Source organism: Delphinapterus leucas, chromosome 3 (assembly GCF_059928025.1).
Source record: "Delphinapterus leucas isolate spDelLeu-1000000601 "Yukka" chromosome 3, BTC_Dleu_Yukka2, whole genome shotgun sequence".
Taxonomy (NCBI): Eukaryota; Metazoa; Chordata; class Mammalia; order Artiodactyla; family Monodontidae; genus Delphinapterus; species Delphinapterus leucas.
The window spans coordinates 79,005,452-79,030,191 of NC_143131.1; the positions used below are offsets into that span (position 1 = coordinate 79,005,452).

General features: G+C 39.0%; 1 long non-coding RNA gene across 1 annotated transcript in view; it reads left to right on the top strand.

Moving 5' to 3' along the window:
• LOC111184207 (uncharacterized) overlaps positions 1 to 23,901 on the top strand; it is a 230,592-nt gene extending 206,691 nt beyond the window's left edge. The window contains exon 4 of the long non-coding RNA XR_016392726.1: positions 1,042 to 23,901. This is a non-coding gene — a long non-coding RNA (uncharacterized LOC111184207). The remainder of the gene's footprint in view (positions 1 to 1,041) is intronic.
• The last annotated feature ends 839 nt before the right edge of the window (positions 23,902 to 24,740 follow it).

The window sequence follows — 24,740 nt, forward strand, 5'->3', positions numbered from 1 at the left end:
TGAGGTTCCTTGTTGCACATTTATTTTAAAAAAATATTGAGCATCTGCTGAATGCCAAGCAATCATCTAGGTTCTGGGGGTGTGAAGCACTGAAGTAGACATACAAGGTCCCTGCTCTTATGGAGACTATCATCTAGAGGGAGTGAAGTAAAAATAAACTAGTTAACATAGAAATGATTAAGACACTCTCAAAGAAAGAGACATTTAATGAAGATGGCAAGCAGGGCAATGAGATAGAAAGTGATTGAGGTAACTTTACCCAGGGGTGGTCAGTGATGTCCTCTCTGAGGGGGTGACATTGTTGCTGAGACTTGAATGACAGGAGGCAACTTTCTGTGGAGCAATCTGTTAGCATTTCATGCAGCTGCTGTTCTTATTTATGTTGTAATGGTTAGACTGGAGTGATACTTCCACTCAGTAAGAGCAGTAAGTTCAGAGATGTGTTAGTTTTCTCACACTTTTGTGACTTTCTTCTGCTATGTCCTGATTAATTAAAAAAATTTTAAGCCAGTACAAAGAGTACATAGTTAATTTCCCTAGGAGCTCCTATTTGAAGCCAAACTACCGATGGATAATTTCACGAATACCATTATGCCTCTGGTTAGGTCGCTACTGTGTAGCAATGATAGTCCAAGTGGGTAAGTGCTATCATAGTGGAAATCACAGGGTGCTATGAGCCTGTTTAGCTCCATTTTGGAGACCAGGTTAAATTTTTTGAAATAAGAGACTTCTAAACTGGTATCTGAAGGACAAAGAGGAGTTTCCCAGACGAAGGGGCAGGGGAGCAAGAGGGAAAAGTCTTCCATGCAGAGGAACATGTGCAACAGCCTCTAGGGAGAGAGAATATGGTACCTTCAGGAAACCACAAATAATCTGAATTTGGCTGAAGTGTATAGCACAAGAGGAAAAGTGGTGCGAGAGAGGACACTAGCAGGAGTCAATTACAGAGGGGCTGGTGAGCCTTGTTAAGAAAGTAAGACTTTAGAGAGACCTTCAAGATGGTGGAGGAGTAAGACGCAGAGATCACCTTCCTCCCCACAGATACACCAGAAATACATCTACACGTGGAACAACTCCTACAGAACACCTACTGAACGCTGGCAGAAGACCTCAGACCTCCCAAAAGGCAAGAAACTCCCCACATACCTGGGTAGGGCAAAAGAAAAAAGAAAAACCAGAGACAAAAGAATAGGGAAGGGACCTGCACCTCTGGGAGGGAGCTGTGAAGGAGGAAAAGTTTCCACACACTAGGAAGCCCCTTCACTGGCAGAGACAGGGGGTGGCGGGGGGAAGCTTCAGCACCACGGAGGACAGCACAGCAACAGGGGTGCAGAGGGCAAAGTGGAGAGATTCCTGCACAGAGGATCGGTGCCGACCAGCACTCACCAGCCTGAGAGGCTTGTCTGCTCACCCACCAGGATAGGTGGGGGCTGGGAGCTGAGGCTCAGGCTTCGGAGGTCAGATCCCAGGGAGAGAACTGGGGCTGGCTGTGTGAACACAGGCTGAAGGGAGCTAGTGCACCACAGCTACCTGGGAGGGGGTCCAGGTAAAAGTCTGGAGCTGCCTAAGGGGCAAGAGACCATTGTTTCGGGGTGCGTGAGGAAAGGGGATTCAGAGCACTGCCTAAACGAGCTCCAGAGATGGGTGTGAGTTGTGGCTATCAGCGTGGGAACCAGACATGGGCATGAAATGCTAAGGCTGCTACTGCAGCCACCAGGCAGCCTGTGTGCAAGCACAGGTCACTGTCCACACCTCCCCTCCTGGGAGCTGTGCAGCCTGCCACTGCCAGGGTCCCGTGGTCCAGGGACAACTTCCCCGGGAGAACTCATGGCACGCCTCAGGCTGGTGCAACGTCACGCTGGCGTCTCCCACTGCAGGCTTGCCCCACATTCCGTACCCCTCCCTGCCCCCAGCCTGAGTGAGCCAGAGCCCCTTAATCAGCTGCTCCTTTAACCTCGTCCTGTCTGGGTGGGGAACAGATGCTCACAGGTGACCTACACGCAGAGGCGGGGCAAAATCCAAAGCTGAACCCCAGGAGCTGTGCAAACAAAGAAGGGAAAGGGAAATCTCTCCCAGCAGCCTCGGGAGCATCAGATTAAATCTTCACATTCAACTTGATGTACTATGCATCTCTGGAATACCTGAATAGACAACGAATCACAACAAAATTGAGGTGGTGGACTTTGGGAGAAACTCTAGACTTGGGGTTTGCTTTCTGCATCTAATTTGTTTCTGGTTTTATGTTTATCTTACTTTAGTATTTAGAGTTTATTATCATTGGTAGATTTGTTCATTGATTTGGTTGTTCTCTTCCTTTTTTTAATATATATATATATTTCCTTTTTCTCTTTTTGTGAGTGTGTATGTGTGTGCTTCTTTGTGTGATTTTGTCTGTATAGCTTTGCTTTTACCATTTGTCCTAGGCTTCTGTCTGTCCTTTTTTTTTTAGTATAGTTTTTAGCGCTTGTTATCATTGGTGGATTTGTTTTTTGGTTTGCTTGCCCTCTCCTTTCATTCTTTTTTTTTCTTTTTTTATTATTTTTTAATTTTTCTATTTTTAATAATTAATTTTTTTATTTTAATAACTTTATTTTCCCTTATTTTTTATTTCTTTCATGTTTTTTCCCTTTTCTTCTGAGCTGTGTGGCTGACAGGGTCTTGGTGCTCTGGCCGGGTGTCAAGCCCGTGCCTCTGAGGTTACAGAGCCAAGTTCAGGACATTGGTCCACCAGAGACCTCCCAGCTCCATGTAATATCAAATGGTGAAAGCTCTCCCAGAGATCTCCATCTCAACGCTAAGACCCAGCTCCACTCAACGACCAGCAAGCTACAGTGCTGGACACCCTACGCCAAACAACTAGCAAGACAGAAACACACCCCCACCCATTAGCAGAGAGGCTGCCTAAAATCATAATAAGGTCACAGACACCCCAAAACACACCACCAGACATGGTCCTGCCCACCAGAAAGACAATATCCAGCCTCATCCACCAGAACACAGGCACCAGTCCCCTCCACCAGGAAGGCTACACAAGCCACTGAACCAACCTTATCCACTGGGGGCAGACACCAAAAACAACGGGAACTATGAACCTGCAGCCTGCAAAAAGGAGACCCCAAACACAGTAAGTTAAGCAAAATGAGAAGACAGAGAAATGCACAGCAGATGAAGGAGCAAGGTAAAAACCCACCAGACCAAACAAATGAAGAGGAAATAGGCAGTCTACCTGAAAAAGAATTCAGAGTAATGATAGTAAAGATGAACCAAAATCTTGGAAACAGAATGGAGAAAATACAAGAAATGTTTAACAAGGACCTAGAAGAAATAAAGAACAAACAAACAATGATGAAAAGCACAATAAGTGAAATTAAAAATGTTCTACAAGGAATCAATAGCAGAATAACTGAGGCAGAAGAACGGAGAAGTGACCTGGAAGATAAAATAGTGGAAATAACTACTGCAGAGCAGAATAAAGAAAAAAGAATGAAAAGAATTGAGGACAGTCTCAGACACCTCTGGGACAATATTAAATGAAGCAATATTCGAATTATAGGGGTCCCAGAAGAAGAATAGAAAAAGAAAGGGACTGAGAAAATATTTGAAGAGATTATAGTTGAAAACTCCCCTAATATGGGAAAGGAAATAGTCAATGAAGTTCAGGAAGCACAGAGAGTCCCATACAGGATAAATCCAAGGAGAAACACGCCAAGACACATATTAATCAAACTACTGGGCTTCCCTGGTCACATGGTGGTTGGGAGTCTGCCTGCCAATGCAGGGAACACGGGTTCGAGCCCTGGTCTGGGAGGATCCTGCATGCCGCAGAGCGGCTGGGCCCGTGAGCCACAACTGCAGAGCCTACGCGTCTAGAGCCTGCGCTCCACAGCGGGGGAGGCCGCAATAGTGAGAGGCCCATGCACCGCGATGAAGAGTGGCCCCCACTTGCCACAACTGGAGAAAGCCCTCGCACAGAAACAAAGACCCAACACAGCCGTAAATACATAAATTTAAAAGAAAAAAATCAAACTACCAAAAATAAAATACAAAGAAAAAATATTAAAAGCAGCAGGGGAAAAGCAACAAATAACATACAAGGGAATCCCCATAAGGTTAACAGCTGATCATTCAGCAGAAACTCTGCAAGTCAGAAGGGAGTGGCAGGACATATTTAAAGTGATGAAGGGGAAAAACCTATCACCAAGATTACTCTACCCAGCAAGGATCTCATTCAGATTTGAGGGAGAAATTAAAACCTGTACAGATAAGCAAAAGCTAAGAGAATTCAGCACCACCAAACCAGCATTACAACAAATGCTACAGGAACTTCTCTAGGCAGGAAACACAAGAGAAGGAAAAGACCTACAATAACAAACCCAAAACAATTAAGAAAATAGTAATAGGAATATACATATCAATAACTACCTTCAATGTAAATGGATTAAATGCTCCAACCAAAAGACATAGATTGGCTGAATGCATACAAAAACAAGACCCATATGTATGCTGTCTACAAGAGACCCACTTCAGACCTAGGGACACATACAGACTGAAAATGAGGGGATGGAATAAGATATTCCATGCAAATGGAAATCAAAAGAAAGTTGGAGTAGCAATTCTCATATGAGACAAAATAGACTTTAAAATCAAGACTATTATAAGAGACAAAGAAGGACACTACATAATGATCAAGGGACCAATCCAAGAAGAACATATAACAATTGTAAATATTTATGCACCCAACATAGGAGGACCTCAATACATAAGGCAAATGCTAACAGACATAAAAGGGGAAATCAACAGTGGCACAATCATTGTAGGGGACTTTAACACCCCACTTTCACCAATGGAAGATGATCCAAAATGAAAATAAATAAGGAAACAAAAGCTTTAAATGGTACATTAAACAAGATGGACTTAATTGATATTAGTAGGATATTCCATCCAAAAACAAGAGAATACACTTTCTTCTCAAGTGCTCATGGAACATTCTCCAGGACAGATCATATCTTGGGTCACAAATCAAGCCTTGGTAAATTTAAGAAAATTGAAATCATATCAAGTATATTTTCTGACCAAAACGCTGTGAGACTAGATATTAATTACAGGAAAAAATCTGTAAAGAATACAAAAACATGGAGGCTAAACAATACACTACTAAATAGCCAAGAGTACTGGGCTTCCCTGGTGGCGCAGTGCTTGAGAGTCTGCCTGCCAATGCAGGGGACACGGGTTCGTGCCCCGGTCCAGGAAGATCCCACATGCCATGGAGCGGCTGGGCCCGTGAGCCATGGCTGCTGAGCCTGTGCGTCTGGAGCCTGTGCTCTGCAATGGGAGAAGCCACAACAGTGAGAGGCCCACATACCAAAAATATAAATAAATAAATAAATAAATAAATAGCCAAGAGATCACTGAGGAAATCAAAAAATACCTAGAAACAAATGAGAATGAAAACATGGTGGTCCCAAACCTATGGGATGCAGCAAATGCAGTTCTAAGAGGGAAGTTTATAGCAATATGATCCTATCTCAAGAAACAAGAAACATCTCAAATAAACAACCTAACCTTGCACCTCAAGCAATTAGAGAAAGAAGAACAAGAAAACCCCAAAGTTAGCAGAAGGAAAGAAATCATAAAGATCAGATCAGAAATAAATGCAAAAGAAATGAAGGAAATGATAACAATGATCAATGAAACTAAAAGCTGGTTCTTTGAGAAGATAAACAAAATTGATAAACATTATACAAACATCAAGAAAATAAGGGAGAATACTTAAATCAATAGAATTAGAAATGAAAAAGGAGAAGTAACAACTGACACTGCAGAAATACAAAGGATCATGAGAGATTACTACAAGCAACTGTATGCCAATAAAATGGACAACCTGGTTGAAATGGACAAATTCTTAGAAAAGCACAACCCGCTGAGACTGAACCAGGAAGAACTAGAAAATATAAGCAGTCCAATCACAAGCACCGGAATTGAGACTGTGATTAAAAATCTTCCAACAGGGCTTCCCTGGTGGCGCAGTGGTTAAGAATCCACCTGCCGTTGCAGGGGACGCCAGTTCGTGCACCGGTCCGGGAAGATCCCACATACCGTGGAGCGGCTGGGCCCGTGAGCCATGGCCGCTGAGCCTGCGCATCCGGAGCCTGTGCTCCGCAACGACAGAGGCCACAACAGTGAGAGGCCTGCGTACCGCAAAAAAAAAAAAAAAAACAAAAAAACAGGCTTAAAACCTGGTGAAAAAAATTCACCAGGCTTCACAGGTGAATTCTATCAAACATTTAGAGAAGAGCTAACACCTATCCTTCTCAAACTGTTCCAAAATATAGCAGAGGGAGGAACACTCCCATCCTCATTCTACGAGGCCACCATCACCCTGATACCAAAACCAGACAAAGATGTCACAAAGAAAGAAAGCTACAGGCCAGTATCACTAATGAACATAGGTGCAAAAATCCTCAACAAAATACTAGGAAATAGAATCTAGCAGCACATTAAAAGGATCATATACCATGGTCAAATGGGATTTATCCCAGGAATGCAAGGATTCTTCAATATATGCAAATCAATCAATGTGATAAACCATATTAACAAATTGAAGGAGAAAATCATATGATCATCGCAATAGATGCAGAAAAAGCTTTAGACAAAATTCAACACCCATTTATGATAAAAACCCTCCAGAAAATAGGCATAGAGGGAACTTACCTCAACATAATAAAGGCCATATATGACAAACCCACAGCCAACATCATTCTCAGTGGTGGAAAACTGAAACCATTTCCTCTAAGATCTGGAACAAGACAAGGGTGTCCACTCTCACCAGTGTTAGTCAACATAGTTTTGGAAGTTTTAGCCACAGCAGTCAGAGAAGAAAAAGAAATAAAAGGAATCCAAATTGGAAAAGAAGTAAAGCCGTCACTCTTTGCAGATGACATGATAGTATACATAGAGAATCCTAAAGATGCTACCAAAAAGCTACTAGAGCTAATCAATAAATTTGGTAAAGTAGCAAGATACAAAATTAATGCCCAGAAATCTCTTGCATTCCTATACCCTAATGAGGAAAAATCTGAAATAGAAATTAAGGAAACACTCCCATTTACCATTGCAACAAAAAGAGTAAAATACCTAGGAATAAACCTACCTAAGGAGACAAAAGACCTGTATACAGAAAGCTGTTAAGACACTGATGAAAGAAATTAAAGATGATACAAACAGATGGAGAGATATACCATGTTCTTGGATTGGAAGAATCAACACTGTGAAAATGACTATAGCACCCAAAGCAATCTATAGATTCAGTGCAGTCCCTTTCCCACTACCAATGGCATTTTTCACAGAACCTGAACAAAAAATTTCAGAATTTGTATGGAAACACACAGGACCCCGAATAGCCAAAGCAATCTTGAGAAAGAAAAATGGAGCTGGAGGAATCAGGCTCCCTGACTTCAGACTATACTACAAAGCTACAATAATCAAGACAGTATGGTACTGGCACAAAAACAGAAATATAGATCAATGGAACAGGATAGAAAGCCCAGAGATTAACCCATGCACATATGGTCACCTTATCTTTGATGAAGGAGGCAAGAATATACAATGGAGAAAAGACAGCCTCTTCAATAAGTGGCGCTGGGAAAACTGGACAGCTACATATAAAAGAATGAAATTAGAACACTCCCTAACGCCATACACAAAAATAAACTCAAAATGGATTAAAGACCTAAATGTAAGGCCAGACACTATCAAACTGTGAGAGGAAAACATAGGCAGAACACTGTATGACATAAATCACAGCAAGATCCTTTTTGACCCACTTCCTAGAGAAACGGAAAACAAAAAATAAACAAATGGGACCTAATGAAACTTAAAAGCTTTTGCACAGCAAAGGAAACAAAACTAAAAGACAACCCTCAGAATGGGAGAACATATTTGCAAATGAAACAAATGACAAAGGATTAATCTCGAGAATTTACAAGCAGCTCATGCAGCTCAATATCAAAAAAACAAACAATCCAATCCAAAAATGGGCAGAAGACCTGAACAGACATTTCTCCTTAGATGTACAGACTGCCAACAAACACATGAAAGGTTGGTCAACGTCACTAATCATTAGAGAAATGTAAATCAAAACTACAATGAGGTATCACCTCACGCTAGTCAGAATGGCCATCATCAAAAAACCTACAAACAATAAATGCTGGAGAGGGTGTGGAGGAAAGGGAACCAACCCTCTTGCACTGTTGGTGGGAATGTAAATTGATCCAGCCACTATGGAGAACAGTATGGAGGTTCCTTAAAAAACTAAAACTAGAGCTACCATACGGCCCAGCAATCCTACTGGGCATATACCCTGAGAAAACTATAATTCAAAGAGTCATGTACCACAATGTTCATTGCATCTCTATTTACAATAGCCAGGACATGGAAGCAACCTAAGTGTCCATTGACAGATGAATGGATAAAGAAGATGTGGCGCATACATACAATGGAATATTACTCAGCCATAAAAAGAAATGAAATTGAGTTATTTGTAGTGAGGTGGATGGACCTAGAGTCTGTCATACAGAGTGAAGTAAATCAGAAAGAGAAAAACAAATACTGTATGCTAACGCATATATATGGAATCTAAAGAGAAAAAAAAAAAGGTTCTGATGAACCTAGGGGCAGGACAGGAATAAAGATGCAAACATAGAGAATAGACTTGAGGACACAGGGAGGGGGAAGGGTAAGCTGTGACAAAGTGAGACAGTGGCATGGACATATATACACTACCAAACGTAAAATAGATAGCTAGTGGGAAGCAGCTGCATAGCACAGGGACATCAGCTGGGTGTTTTGTGACCACGTAGAGGGGTGGGATAAGGAGGGTGGGAGGGAGATGCAAGAGGGAGGAGATATGTGTATATATGTATATGTATAGCTGATTCATTCACTTTGTTATAAAGCAGTAACTAACACGCTATTGTGAAGCAATTATACTCCAATAAAGATGTTAAAAAAAAAAAAGAAAGTAAGACTTTAGATGAAGAAAAGGACAATGTTCATTCAACACATTTTTATGAAGTGCCTCCTATGCACCATACATTGTTCTAGCACTGGGAATACATCAGTGAACAGACAGAAGTCTCTGCCCTCATTCAGTCTATATTCTAGTGGCGGGGAAAGGTTGATAATAAACACAAAACATTCTTTTTTTTTTTTAAACATTTTTATTGGAGTATAATTGCTTTACAATGGTGTGTTAGTTTCTGCTTTATAACAAAGTGAATCAGTTATACATATACATATATCCCCATATCTCTTCCCTCTTGCGTCTACCTCCCTCCCACCCTGCCTATCTTCTAGCTGGTCACAAAGCACCGAGCTGATCTCCCTGTGCTATGTGACTGCTTCCCACTAGCTATCTATTTTACATTTGGTAATGTATATATGTCCATATATACACTACCACTCTCTCACTTTGTCCCAGCTTACCCTTCCCCCTCCCCGTGTCTTCAAGTCCATTCTCTAGTAGGTCGGCGTCTTTATTCCCGTCTTGCCCCTAGGTTTTTCATGATACAAAACATTCTTAATCGAGTAAGGTGCCAAGGTTTGGAGGATTTTTGAGCTTGATGCAATATGGAAACAATTTTTCAGCTGGGAACACTCAAGAGATTGTAGGTTAACACCATAGAATGTATATATTGTTGACAATGGCACTTGAGATTTTGACACACTTTTCACTTTTCTGAGTGAAGCTAAACTACCATTTCAAAGACACAAGAACCGTTTCTGATCAGGATTGCTCCAAAAGCCTGAATCTCTTGAATTCTCAATAGTAAGTATTAATTAAACAGAAAGAGATTGGTGGATAACCTGGTAGCAAGAGTACTACTGATATCTTAAAGTTAATTGGAACTCACTGAAATTGTATTATTTTGCAGAGATTCTGTAGTAATGTTCCTTTAAGCTTAGGGCTGCAGTGTCCAAACTTCTATGCTATAGAACTTTTCAAAACTTCTACGAAATTTGGAGGAATATGCTATTATAATATGTACCAATTCAAGGGAACTTCTCATTTTCCAGGGTATTTGCCCTATAGTAATTAAGAGTTGGTCACATATGTAAGTTGAATTTAAGAAGTGAAGTTTTGTGGTTAAACAAATTTTTGTTTATTATTATTATTATGGAGACAGTGAAATTACATTTAGTTAAAAAAAAAAACAAAAATGCACTTAACCAACAGGGTAGGTTCCAATGAAGCACCAAGGGATTGCTCTAAAGGTAAGTTCCAAATTGCCATCAACTTCCTATTTTTGGAGAGAAGAAAGGAATCCAATTTTAAGCCCTGTCTCTTTAAAAGAAAATGCGAGGTGGTGAACTACGTGGCACTTTTGATTATATGTTGAAACTGCACTAAATCCCTGAAATCCAAAAGAATATTGCACTCTGGTCCTTTGTGCAGAATGCTCACATGAGTGCTCACAGGAACCAATCCAGAAGCAAATTGCTGCTGATAGTAACTGACAGCATGAATTACTGCACTCTCAGAGACTCTGCCAGCATCAACCCATATGATCTCACTTTTGCTCATATGGCAAGCCGAATTTGTGCATGTGCTAGAACCAGCCTCTCAAGTTCAGGGAACAGCAAGGTTTCTCAGCTGTCATTTGAAAATAGCCAGCACCTTTGTAGTGAACCACCATGGCATCTCATCAGCTCACCCTTATAAAACTGGGAAAGATTTTTCCTTTGCTGATTTTTTGACCCTAATCATGTAGAATCCCTTAGAAAAAGGGGAAACTGACTCGTCTATTTGTCATATGAAAAGCAGACGAGTCAGTGAATGCGGAGGACAGCATCAATTTTTCTTCCACAAGAGAAATTGCCTCTGGGTCTACCCCCTGCTATGGTCCATTTGTAGACATTCTGCTGCTGGTAATTGCTGTGCTGATTCATAACAACCTTCAGAAATCCTTCTCTAACTTGGAATGGAAGAAGAACTATACTCTTCATTAGTAATGCTCAGTTGAACTAAAATATATATTATGGGAAATTCTCTAAAAATGAATTTGTATATACCAGCACAACCAAGATCACTAAAATATAAATCAAATATAAGAGGAGCTCATCCCATATATATATGACTGTAAAAAAAACAGGAACTAGAAACATTTTTCCAAAGGATGAAATCATAGACCCAATATCCACAACCCAAGATCAGTCTTCAGATTTCTTCTCTTATTTCAGTTCATTACAAAACTCACCTAAATAGTACCAAAATTATAGGGGGGGAAACGCTTATGGTTTAGCCTTTGCCCATCATTAGCAATATAATCTACTGTTTCTGGGAAAACATGGACCTTCTGAGGTCTTGAACTCTGTTCTTGGCAGGTAAGAAGCCTTCCAGGTCATCTTTAAAGGCGTATTTATTTTTAATTCTTAAGTCTACACATGTTTTCTGTTAATAAGTTGGAATCTTAAACAAGATTGTTATTCACTCTATTTATTTACCTTAGAAAGTACTCAGTTCTTCTGAAACAATGGTCCCTTTGAAAATGGGTGCTATTAAAATAGGGGGAAAATAACCTTTCTTTTTTCAGTCCATGTTTTTGGTCTTTCTAGAAGGGGTGATGAACGTCAGGCCTTGCAGGATGTTTCTAACAAGTTAGCACGGTTGTAATGAGAGACAGGAAAAATGGGAGAGCCTTGTTTGTCATGGGCTAGTTGAGGGCACCTTGAAGGGGAAGTTTTGGGATTGAATGATCCGTTCTGTCTGGGGAAAGTCAGAGGTAGAAGACAGACAAGCCCAGCAATGGTAACACAAAGTAATACAACAGGGTAGTGAGCACTTACCTCTCAACGTGGACGTTCCACAGGCCTCTCCTGTTCAGCAGATTCAGAACTCAACCAATCATCTCTCTCTTTTTTTTTTTTTTTTATGGTACGTGGGCCTCTCACTGTTGTGGCCTCTCCCGTTGCGGAGCACAGGCTCCGGACGCGCAGGCTCAGCGGCCGTGGCTCACGGGCCCAGCCGCTCCGCGGCATGTGGGATCTTCCCGGACCGGGGCACGAACTCGTGTCCCCTGCATCGGCAGGTGGACTCTCAACCACTGCGCCACCAGGGAAGCCCAACCAATCATCTCTTGCTCCTCCTCCTGAATTCCTGATCTCAGTGAGTCTCACTGTCTACTCCGGCAAGAAGGCAGAGAAACTTGACTCCTTTCTGTCCCTTGTGCACCACGGCCCAGCCATGACTAAGTCCTATTACTTCTCATTCATTTATCTCTCTCAGATTCTCAAATTCTCTTCCATGTTCTTTTTTGTTGTTCTTCAGTAAAATTTTGCAGTTTTATTTATATTGTTCCTGTCCATTTCTTTTTTTTTGAATTTTATTTTATTTATTTTTTATACAGCAGGTTCTTATTAGTTATCCATTTTATACATATCAGTGTATATATGTCAATCCATGTTCTTGATTCCCCTACTAAGTAACCATGTCATCTTCTTTACAAATTGGTCTCTCAACTGCCCTAATCTCACTCTCTCTAATCCGATCTCCACACTTTCTAAAAGATACATCTGATCATCTCATTCTTCCGCTTAAAATGATCCCCGCTGCCTTCTAGAAAAAAGTAAAATCTAAACTCCCTTGAATGACATATTTACCTCTCAATCAGCATTCTTTCTCTCCACCTTTGCTTCATCATATATAGTTTCTGCCTTGAATGCCCTCCCCTCATCCTTTCTTCTCTTGGAAAATTCCTACTCGTCTTTCAAATTTTGATTCAGCTGTTATCTCCTCCAGAACACCTTTCCCTGACCCTCTTCCTGGCCCCCATCACAAAATATTCCCACTGTACCTCTTTTGATGACTGTGCATCATGCATCTTGAGGGCAGGTGCACCGTTTTTATGGTACTTACTCAGCATCTAGCATAGCAGGTGAATGAATACAAGGAGTAATCAGAGAAAGTCACAGAGAAGGTGGAGTTGAACTGACTCACTTTTTTTTCATTTTCCTTTTGTTTACTGTAGGCAATGTATAATATTAGGATTTGGTTTACCATAAACAAGGTACATATATTTGAAAAGTAATGTTTTTAATGAAAATTTTTAATTAAAACTTTTAAGATTAAAGTTAAGTCTAGTAAGAACAGTTGGCAATTTTGATACCGTTTCAATGACTAATTCCTATTCAAAATTAATTTCTCCAGAGTTCCACATACTGTATTCACAAGACTCATCAATGTTTGTTGATTAAAGTCATGAACTGACTCACACTTGAGGGAGAAATAAGACAATGTAGAGAAGAGTGTTTGAGGCAGACGGAATAACATGTACAGGAGCATGAGAGAGTTTGCCATGTGTAGAGAAACTACAAATGGTTTAGAACTGCTAGAGAATAACAGGTGAGATACAGAATTGTGTGGCATGAGCCATATTCACAGTTATGACACATTTGTTATAATCTGTGACCAGCTTCTCTCAAGGGTTGGAAAGGCTTCCTGCTGCTTTTCTTGAGGCTCTACGAATAGTTAAAAATGAAGAAGTGTATAGATCCTTACTTTTCTTTTTCTTTTTTACATCCTTAATGTACTTGTTTTCTCTTCTTGCCGTCAGATAAAGAATGCATTGGTGTCTCTGAGAATATTCACAACAGGAAACATGCTTACATTTATAAAATGATCAAGCTGTTATTTCTTCATTCCCTGATAGAATCTCTTAAAATCTTCATCTGGGGTGAAATATTCCAGATTACTTTTAGTCCCTGATTCATTTTCATTAGAAAAGTTCAGAATTTATACATCAAGATTTTTCTTCCTCTGGAGCCAGTGCAAAAACTTTTCTTCAAATGAAAATTTGGGCAAATCCTGATGAGTTTCCAGATCCTGTGTATCAGGACCTGCTTTTGTCCTTTGCCTCCTTCCTGGGGCTGCTGTTACCTCCTGAGGTGGACTTAGGACACAGGGCAACAAATGGACTTGAGGAGCCACAGTTAACCTCCCAAGAGTGTTAGCAAGACTTGCAAGCCACTGTTTGCTGTTTTTTCTCACTTCTCTCTATCACGTAACTGTGACTCAGGTCTTTGTTTCTCAGAAGGAGAAAAGTGAGGTGCAGACAGCTGGAGCATCACTGGTGATTCAGTGGTAGAAGACGATTTAGGAAGAATACAGCTTTCCTAACTTTTGATTCTGTATATTTATTTTTCTCAATATTTTGTTTGTGGTTATTTCTTTATTAGGGGAGTGGGAGAAATATCATTTAATACTTTAAATGACTATATACAAGAAACTGGAAAAAGGGCCAAACTCGCAATATTTCATTTATAGTTAGTTGCATAAATGCACAGACATTAAAATAGACAATTTAGAGGTTGTAACATCCTTTTTTTTGTTATATAAACATAAGGAAGATTAGAAGTGGCAGTTTCATCTGTTGTTTCTTTAAACAATTGGAAAACCTCAGTGACACCAGTTTTCAGTACAGAACATTTTTCTCATTTCTATAACATAAGTGAGGAAGATAACAAGAGCTGTGTTAACTTCTTATTTATATGCAGAACATTTAAATAAAGTCCTTGTGATTTAAAAAATGCCTTTTATATTTAGTATCCATCTTTAACTTCCTCGGTGAGGTTCTTAATATTGTAAAACTTTGCGTTTCTCTCTTCGTTTTCTCTTCTCTTCCACAATTTATGCCCTGGCAAATAGCCCTCTGGGTTAGACGTTCCCTTCACATTTCCTAGGGTGTTTCCTAGTTAGCCTGCTAGTGGTCTGTAGGGCACTAATGAGAAGGCATCTGGTGATTTGAACTGGAGACTCTTGGCCAGTCAAGAAGTCCTCGCTTGTGCTTGGGAGTAGGGTCTGAAGCAAAGCATGGGCTTCACCTCTACAGCCCTCTTCTGGGTCGGGATAAGGAAAGGAAAACAGTATTCTACTTCTGCACAGGCTCTGGTTATCACCTAGGATTTAATTACGGGTGGGTCTAAAGAAAGACCTTTAATCATGGAGTCCTGTCTGGAAAGGGATGGATTGCTTTTAAATCAAGGGTAGGCAAAAGTTTGAAATCTTCCAAATATTAATGTTATAGATCAGATTTTTACCATGTAAATATTGGATATAATGTGTGACATACAAAGGTTGATGGACAATTTTAATACAATATAGTATTAATTCAACTAATATTTATTTAGTATATTCTATAAACCAGGTTCTGTGATAGATGCCGGTAGATGCTGATAGTCATAGGCAAACACAACACAGTCTCTGCTCTAATACAGTCTATTTTTAAAGTACAATGCCTTTAGATATAAGTATAAGTAAATGTTAAGAAAGTACCTATTTAAAAAATATTTCCTCTTTTTGCTTTGATAAAACAAAAATTGTATGTAAGTGGATGATTAGCTAATTACCGTTTCCCTGGCTACTTATAATAAAATAAGTATGTGTATAATAAGTATGTGAATAAAAATGTGTACTTTTAATAATTATTTAATAATTTAAATAATTTAAAACTTAATTAAAATAGTTTTAAAAGAAATATTTTGTATTTTGGTAGCCAGTATGTATACATTTTGTCCAAGTAGAAAAACATCTCAAGAAAAATAGATCCCTTAAAAACTATTTGGAATTTATTTCAGAAACACTGATAATTCTACATCTATTGCCAATAACTTAATTAAGCATTACTTTCAATTTCTTTATTATCTTTGATTTTTTTCCTGTCCTCTCATTTTTTTTTCAGCATAGTATCCAGAAGAAAGAGCTTCTGGACCTGCATTTGAGAACTTGGTTTAAGTCCAGGCTTTGTTCCTTGTGGTTGCATAACCTTGGGAAGTCACATTTACTCTATCTTGGTCTAGTTTCTTCATCTGTAAAATGATAGGATTATATTGAATAATATTCAAAGTCCTTTCCAACTTTAACATTCTCTGGTTCTTTAATCTTTTGGACTTGGGGGCAGAATGTAGACACATGGACATGAACACATGTTGAGATATGGTATTAAAAATAGAAACTACCTAGAATTTCGGATGTAGTTGGAGTTATGAATGAATTCTGTTTTGCTTATACCACAACACAGACTTCTCTCTCCTAGATTTATAGTTTACCAATTCATATTTTCCAAGGAACATGCATATATATGTGAGTAAGCGAGGCATTTGAAATGAATGTAGCATTTAATCACAGAAATTCAGAGTCACCCCAAACTGGAGATACCAACATTATCCATGTCCAGGGCAGGTACAGCTCAGATAATATTGCTCTCAGATTACATCCCAAGTCACGGGATAGTGCATCACAGCACTATCCTGCAGGCATCCTGTTGATTCAAGGCCCCAGGATCCCACCTCACTTCTGACATCTTCTCACTTAGTCTTTTTTTAAAATTTATTTTTAGCTGCGTTGGGTCTTCGTTGCTGTGCACGGGCTTTCTCTAGTTGCGGTGAGCGGGGACTACTCTTCGTTGTGGTGCGCGGGCTTCTCATTGCAGTGGCTTCTCTTGTTGTGGAGCATGGGCTCTAGGTGCACGGGCTTCAGTAGTTGTGGCACGTGGGCTTAGTAGTTGTGGCTCGTGGGCTCTAGAGCGCAGGCTCAGTAGTTGTGGTGCACGGGCTTAGTTGCTCTGCAGCATGTGGGATCTTCCTGGACCAGGGCTCGAACCCATGTCCCCTGCATTGGCAGGCAGATTTTTAACCACTGTGCCACCAGGGAAGCCCTTCTCACTTAGTCTTTCCTGATCCCTTCCTAAGTTGGAAACGCTTTCTTCCTTCTTTATGCTCCAATTCGCTTGCATTCAGTCTTGTGTTAAAATTAGCTGCATACAATTCTCTCTTGCTCAGTGGTTCTTAAGCTCCCTGAGAGAACATATCTGTCTTGTTTACTGTGTATTTCCCATGGTGCCTTGCACAAAGTAGGCACTCAATTGTTTTTGTTGAATAGGTCAACTCAGCTGAGAGACTACTGAAGTTAAAAACAACTACAAAAGTGTTGTGTTTTATCTCCTTTTAAGTTCCAATGCAAGATTAGAGCTTGATAGAGTTCTGAGCTTGATAGTGGCAGAATGGCGTCCGGTGAAGAACCTCATGTCTACTAAGGTATGGGAATCTTGGCAGCTCAGTCAAGATGAAAACAGATTCTTGCCTGAGGTTTTGGAAGGAGACTCTAAATGCCTTTGTAGTTACCCAAGGGATGACACTCACCTTTGGTTAGCCCAGTCACTGATCCACTCTCCCATCCGGGGCTATCTACATTCTCCCATAGAGCCTGACTGTGGGTCATACCAATATTTCCTCACATGATTCATTACTTGCTGACTAGATAGGCCTAAGCCTTTATGTTGCACAGAAAAAGTACTAGCCTGAATAAAGAATGAGACACTAAGTAAAAAAATCATCTAGTATAGAAATATTTAGTAGCAAAATATACTGTTCTCCATCCTTTTTGCAAATCACATTCTTCTCAGTTAAAATCACTTTTATTTTTTCAATAGTTTCTTCCAAAAATATAGTAATATATTTATACTGTTATTTCTTGATTAAATCAACTTTAATTATTGATGTTTTCCTGCTCTGAATATTGTGGATTTAACTTATTGAAACATTACTCAACTTTTCTTCCATTCTTTCTCCCAATGTTTGTTATTATATTATTAATTTTAGGTTTTCTGTTGTTACTTTTTTCATGTCTGCAATAATAGTATGTTTTATTTCTTGTTCCTTCAACTTTAGGTGTACTTCTTGAATCAATACTAAGTAAGATAGTGATAATATTCAGTGGCCTTTTCAATGTGGTGGCTGTATCTTTCTATATTTTCTTCATTTAAAAAAAAAATACTGACTTTTCTGTATTTACTCTGTTCTGTTTCTGGAACCCCAATTGGTTGAACATTGAACTTTGTGGATTGATACTTTGTGACTCTTATCTTCTTTGTCATCTGTTTCATCTTTTAATTTTTCCATTCTATGTTCTAATTTTTTTAATCTTTCTGCCCGTTTATGAATTTTTGATTTTTGCATTAAAAAAAAGTTTAAGAGCTAGTTCTTACTGTGATCTATCCCATTTTTGTAGATTCTTGTTCTTGTTTTTAAGGTTACAATATCATTTAAAAACTCATGAGGAGTCTAATTAGAATTTAAGAAAAAGATTTCTTATGTTCCTTGCATTTCTACTATATTCTCCTGGGTCTGTGGCTCTGAGTTTATCTTGATCTTTGTCTTTAATGCTGTTAGTCTTCCTCATATGTCTGGTAGTCCTTGATCATCTGTTCCTATTTTAGGCTAAATGTTTAGGTTGATTATTCCAGGTTGGGGTGCAAGTTTCCTTGACCACGGCTCAATAGGTCTGTTTGTTTCCCCAGGATGACTCTTCCCTGAATTGAAGGCTCTTTGTATGTAGGTAGGGCTTATTATCTGCAGGATTTATGTAAGGGTGGGTGGGTGAGAGATTGAGAAACCAGAGCTCACACTAGTACCCTATACTTTTCCCAGGCAGTTTACTCAATTCCTTTAGGTGACTGTGCTGTTTTTCCCTCATAGGAGTGAACACTGGGTTGCCTTTTATTTTACATGCAGAGGTCCTGGGTGTGTTAGATGTATAAGCATGTGTGTGTTTGTGTGTTTGAACTAGTACAGCTATTTTATTGAATGACTTTTGATAACCCCCCTCTTTTCACTGTCCACCACTGTATCTGTTCACCCAGAGCTGGCAGTCTCTCCAAAGTTCTGTTGGAAATTAGGCTCCGCCCTTTGCTGTGGCCCTTTCTGCTGGCCTGTGCTGTAGCCTCCTGTGCTCCATTTCATGTAGCCATAGAATTCTATCTGCTTTCTGTCCCTAGGAGTTTACTGATTCATCTCTCTTGTTCTCTTTGCTGTGAAGGCTTCATTCTCTTGTGAATTTCTTTATTATCTTTTTCATGGTCTCAGGAAAAAGGTAAGACAACCTGAGTTGTCAGCCCACTATCTTGAACTGGAACTCCTTTCCCATACTCTTGCTGTAGGTGCTGGTTCCCAGTTTGATGCGTTCTTTAGCAAGCTTTTAAGGGAATTATTTTAGAGAAGAATACTATCCTACAAGATTGTAAGAAATTATAACTTCTATATCCAGCAGAAACAGAAAACTACCATACCTGAGGAACTTTAACTGTATGATCCAATAATAACAGGCACATAGAGCTACTTATGTACCAGGACCTGTTCTGAGTACTTTATATATATTAACTCATTCAATTCTTACAATAACAGTATAGGGAAAGTACTATAATTGTCCCCATTTTACAGATGAGGAAACTGAGGCACAGAAAGTTTAAGTAACTTTTCCAGGGTCACACAACTTATGAGTAAAAAAGCCAAGATTCAGATTTCATCTCCTGAGACTGAGCTCTTAACGTTTATGCTATATTGCCTCTCCTAATCATGTCATTAAAAAAAATAAACCATGAGGATAGAATAAAGGTGGAGTGTCAAATAATAGCTGATGAAATATTGTCTTTAAAAAATAAAACATTTTCAAGAAGAGTCAAAAAAGTGAATGTAATTCCATGGTGATGAGGAATACTGAATTATGGAATTCTGGCTACACAATTAAAAATACTGTCAATGGAAAGAAAATAGGGAGGCATGAAGAGAAGCTGGCATATTGCACTGTAAACTGTCTGATAAGGCTGGAAGATATCTGCGTAAATTGTGGATAGGAGACTATATAACTAAGAAGAATACAAAGGAATAGGACAAGAATTTCAAGACAGTCAAGGCCAAGGATTAGCTGAGTCTCACCAAAACCACTAGAGACAGCAGCAGCAATTTTTAGGGCTATTTTCAGAACAATATATAGATGAAAATTATAGGTCCATTGCTTGAGAATGAGGGTATCATGTTAAAAGAAAACACTGTACTCCCGCTTTTCTTCTGTCTATACCAAGAAGAATGACTTTTAATCTGGCAACACTGAAAGATCATGGCCTTAAGAGGTCACTGACGTCCAAGATAAGAGATGCTTAATGATAACTTAAATATTTTAGATGAATTCAAATTCCAGGCCCAGACAAATTACATTTTAGGCAATAAACAATTTTACTGATATGATCATAGTACTATCATATTGTTTGAGAAATTTTGGAGAACAGGGAAAAGAATTCAAAAGATTGTAGAAAGGTACATAAGGTCCCAATTTTCAAAAAGGGGGAGATGATGGGTTATATTGTGTGTTTTAAATATTTACTCCCCTTTCCTGAAAGCACCTTTCATTTGGGCCCTTTTGTACAGGAAGATTATACTTCCAACCCCATCAATGTCAGGCTTGGCCATGTGTCTTGCTATGGCCAGTGGAACGTGAGAAGCGACACTAGCCACTTTGAAGCAAAATCTTTAAAAAACTCCGTGTTTTCTGCCGTCATTGTTAAAATGTGTTATCAATTATTTGAATGACCATATAGATGTTATATTTCTCAAGTTTACATAACATCAGACCATTACATAAGATAATTTCTGGAAAAGAGATTCCATATGTTGGATGGCAAAATTAGAATTGAAAATGATATAATCTGTTGAAAAGATACAGAAACAAAGGTGATAGAATTTATAACTTGAAGTTATAAATAACTTCATATATAAGTATAAATTGAATAAATGTGTAACTTGAAATTGTATTTGTAAACATCAGTTGTATTGAATGAAGGATACCTGCTTGTTGAAATTCAGGTAAAACCAAATAGTATGGATTGGTCCAAACCTCAAGTAACATCAGTTTGCTGGTGACTCTAAAAGTGAAGGTGATCTGAAGCTCTATTAATAGAATGTTTAGTATCCAGATTATTAAGGGGGTTATTATGTATTAATATTATGTCCAGTTATGGGTATTACCCTTTAATAGGAATATTGATAGAACCCAAGAGTGTTGAGGTCAGTTTGCTGGGTAGAATTGGGCAGGTAGAGCAAGTATGTCTAAACCTAAAACAGAGAACACCTAGCTTGATAAGAGAAAGGCTAGAAGAGGAGGAAAGGATACCAACTGCAGATGTGTCCATACCTAAGGGAGGAAGCTGGCTAAACATTTATATATCATGATCTGCCTGGCTGCTTTAAGACACTTGATCAGACTCCTGCTTTCCTAATCAACCCCATCCCTGGTGATTTTAAACTATAAATACCTGGAAGAGAGTCACTGAATAAATGCATATCAGGAAAGTGCTTTCTAATCCTGGATGAACGTCAGGATCATTTGGGGAGCTTTTAAAAATGCAGATACCAAGACTTACCTCAGACCTACCAAACCATAATTTCTGATGTTGGGCCCTGGGAATCTGTATTTTCATAAAACTCCATTGATTCTAAGGACCTAATGATTTGTGAGCCACTGTGTCTTGTAAAGTGGTAGGTGTTCCAGAGGAAAGGGTTGGATTAGAGAACATTGGTGTATCATCACGGGAGGCAAGTCTAGGTCAGTGGTTCCCAGATTTTGGTCTTCAGGGACCAGTACAACTCTTAAAGAAATAGGACTCATCAACACAGGATGGCTGACTTTCTAGTATAACAAACCAACCAGCCAAGCAAACTACCTGTTATCCTTATAGTTTCATTTAAAACAAAAATTTCAAAAGGACCTGGGCAGATCACAATATAGGAAGAAAGCACTACAGTCTTTTAGATTGAATGAACTTAGCCATTTTTCTCCTTTCAGCCTAGACTGGTGACATTTTCTTCACCTTGTAGTGTCATTTGGTATGTCAGCATTTGAGAAGCAACAGTGTAGGGTATGTACGGTTCCATATGATCTCTGGCAACATGCTGCTCCACTGCTAGGCAGGGTCAAATGGCGCATAGCTGGGTTAGGGACTCTACTTCTGACAGTGGTGGAGGGGAAGGCTCTGAAAAGAGAATATGGATGGTGCAGTAGGGTGCAGGGATACTTTGGATGATATAGGGCCTGTGAGCAGTTGTTTGGGAAATCAGCTCTCTAGCTGTAGAAGAAAAACTTGTGGGTACCTGAAAGCTGCATTAAAATGCATGAAGGGCTTTCATATATAATAACCCTTGTTATGCCAGAGGGCAGAGCTAGACCTATGGGAGGAAGCCACTGCAGACCCATTTCAGTTTAAAGTAAAAAAAAGTTTTCTGATAATCAGACCTTTCCAATAGACGTTAACAAACTACACGGAGATGGGATTATCCCCTCCGGAAGAGCTCAAAACACATCTGAGCAACAATTTGTTAGAAATGTGATAAATTAGGAGTTTGGGATTAACATATACATACTACTATATATAAAATAGGTAAACAGCAAATTCCTATTGTTTAGCACAGGGAACTATACTCAATATCTTGTAATAACCTATAATGGAAAAGAATCTGAAAAAGAATATATATAACTGAATAAGTTTGCTATACACTTGAAGCTAATACAGCATTGTAAATTAACTATACTTCAAGTAAAAAAAAAAAAAAGAAATGTGGAAAAAGTGTTCTGGACTAAGTTGGAAACTGGATTAAAATCACTGTTTTCGGGCCTTAATAACACCTGGAAAGCCTTTTAAACAAATACAGATTCCTGGACTTCTGCTTAGATGCATAGAAACAGAAACTCTCTGAATGGGACTAAGGAATCTGTATGTTTAATAGGTACCCCAGGAGACTGTAAGTTAAATTACCTGCTGCCGTGGAAAACAATTAGATGAAGTGAACTCCAACATCTGAGCATCTGCGATGAAAGATTCTATAAAATCCGTAAAGAGAACTTTTTTTTTTACGGCATTAACATTTGAATATTCACTTAATATCAAATGTTTTATTATTGGTTATTTAAAAGTTACATCTGAAACAACTGGTTATCTGAACATCAACACAAAACGAAAGCACTGAACTGTTTTTAAAACATGGTTTGCTTTGAGCTTGAAAGAGGAATTAGCTTCATGTGAGGAAAAGGAGTTATGGACCTAATTATGAAATATGGATATGTAAAAATGCCAGAGATAACATGTTTGTGCCAAAATTTTTAATTTACCAGATTAGTGATTCATTCTTTCCAATCTCTAATGGCATATTGGTTTAAAATGTTTATTTCTGTGGAAGAAGACTTTAATTGGGACTTTTGTTATTTTGAAATAATTTTTCATTTTTGTGAATGTTTCATTTTGTTATAGCTTGAGTCACTGTCTTAGTAATAGCATTATCAAGGCAGAATGGAAGAGTGGCCCAAAGGTCCTCTAACTAGTTTTTAGAGTCTGTAGTCTGATCTGGACTGTTGTCTCTATTGAGACTCTATCCCAATCTTCTCTGTATAGATGATCTAAAAGGCTTTCAACTGTTGACAAGAGGCTAGGCCTTGAATTACAGGCATAAGAAACAATTGAATATATAAACAATCAATTGAATCAATTGAATAAATCAATCAATTGAATATATAAACATTGCTTAAAACTTTTTGAACCCCTGAGAAAATTTTTTCTAATATCCTTTGAGCCATTCAGTGCCTTAGAAATATATTCTCATAAACACATTTTCCTTCTCTTCTTTTAGCATCTAGGCTCTATTTGAATATTATTCATTTACATATTCAACAGAAACCTAGTGGGAGCTAACTTTATGCCAGGCACAAACAAGGCTAGATATTGGGTAGATAAGTTCCCTGCTGTCATGAAGCTATGTTCTGATAAAGGGAAAGACATAATAAACTTGCAGGTAAATGTATACGAATTTCAGCTAGTGACAAGTGCTGTAAGGAAAATTTAATGGATCAGAGAACTGTTGGGGGACTCTTCTTTAGATGGGGTAGTTTGGAAGAGGAGGTGCTATTTGAGCCAAGACCTGAGCAGTTGTGAGAGAAGAGCTTCAGGGAGAGACAATAGCCAGTGAAAAGGCCCTGAGGTCAGAATAAGCTGAGGAATTGCAGGTCATTGTAGTACCATTGTAATGAAAACTTGCGGGGGGGTGGGGTGGGGGGGTGGGGGGGTGGGGGGGGTGGGGGGAAAGGAGGTTAAAAAAAAAAAAGGCAAGGCCAGATAATGCAGAATCTCACACGCCCATGATAGGAATTTGAATTTATTCTAAGTGTGATAAGTTCTGATTAGGCAGTGATATACTTTTGTATTTTACAAAGATAACTCAGACTTGTAGAGATCACCACAGTCAGTTAAGAGTGGAATGAGGAGGACCAGCTAGAAGGCTGCTGCTTTAGTTCAGTTTAGAGATGATGACTGCTTGTTAGAATAAAGCTATTGACTGAGGGAATGTACGTGAAAGTCACGTATATGCCCCTTTCAACAGACATTCTCAATCAAGGTCACATATGTGACTCTTACAAGAATCACGTGATTCTTGAATTTGTATTCAGCCTTAATGTTCACATGTCCAGCAAATGTCATTAGTTTCATTTCTCCCTGCTCTTAGCTTACTACCGCCTTCAGTTGAGAATCACTAGGGTAGATGATTGAGCAGGACAGCTTGGTCTTTATCAGGCCAAATGTTGTACCTCCCAGTTAAAATCTAGAGACCAACACTCAGTTATTTCTGCTATTTCCCTTTTTCTTCCCACAGGCTTCTTTTTCCCAGTTTCTACCTCTTAATTTTCTGTCCTCAGAGGAACACAGGCTCCCAACTTCTCCCCTCCTCATCTGTCTACTCTAAAAGACACACAGATCTTAATTTTTATGCTGTTGTTTTGAGAGATTTATTTTTTGTATATAGAGGAATACAGACATGAATATAAATAAAAATGTAGAAAACTCCTCAGTTTATTCCACCAAAGGAAGGGAGGG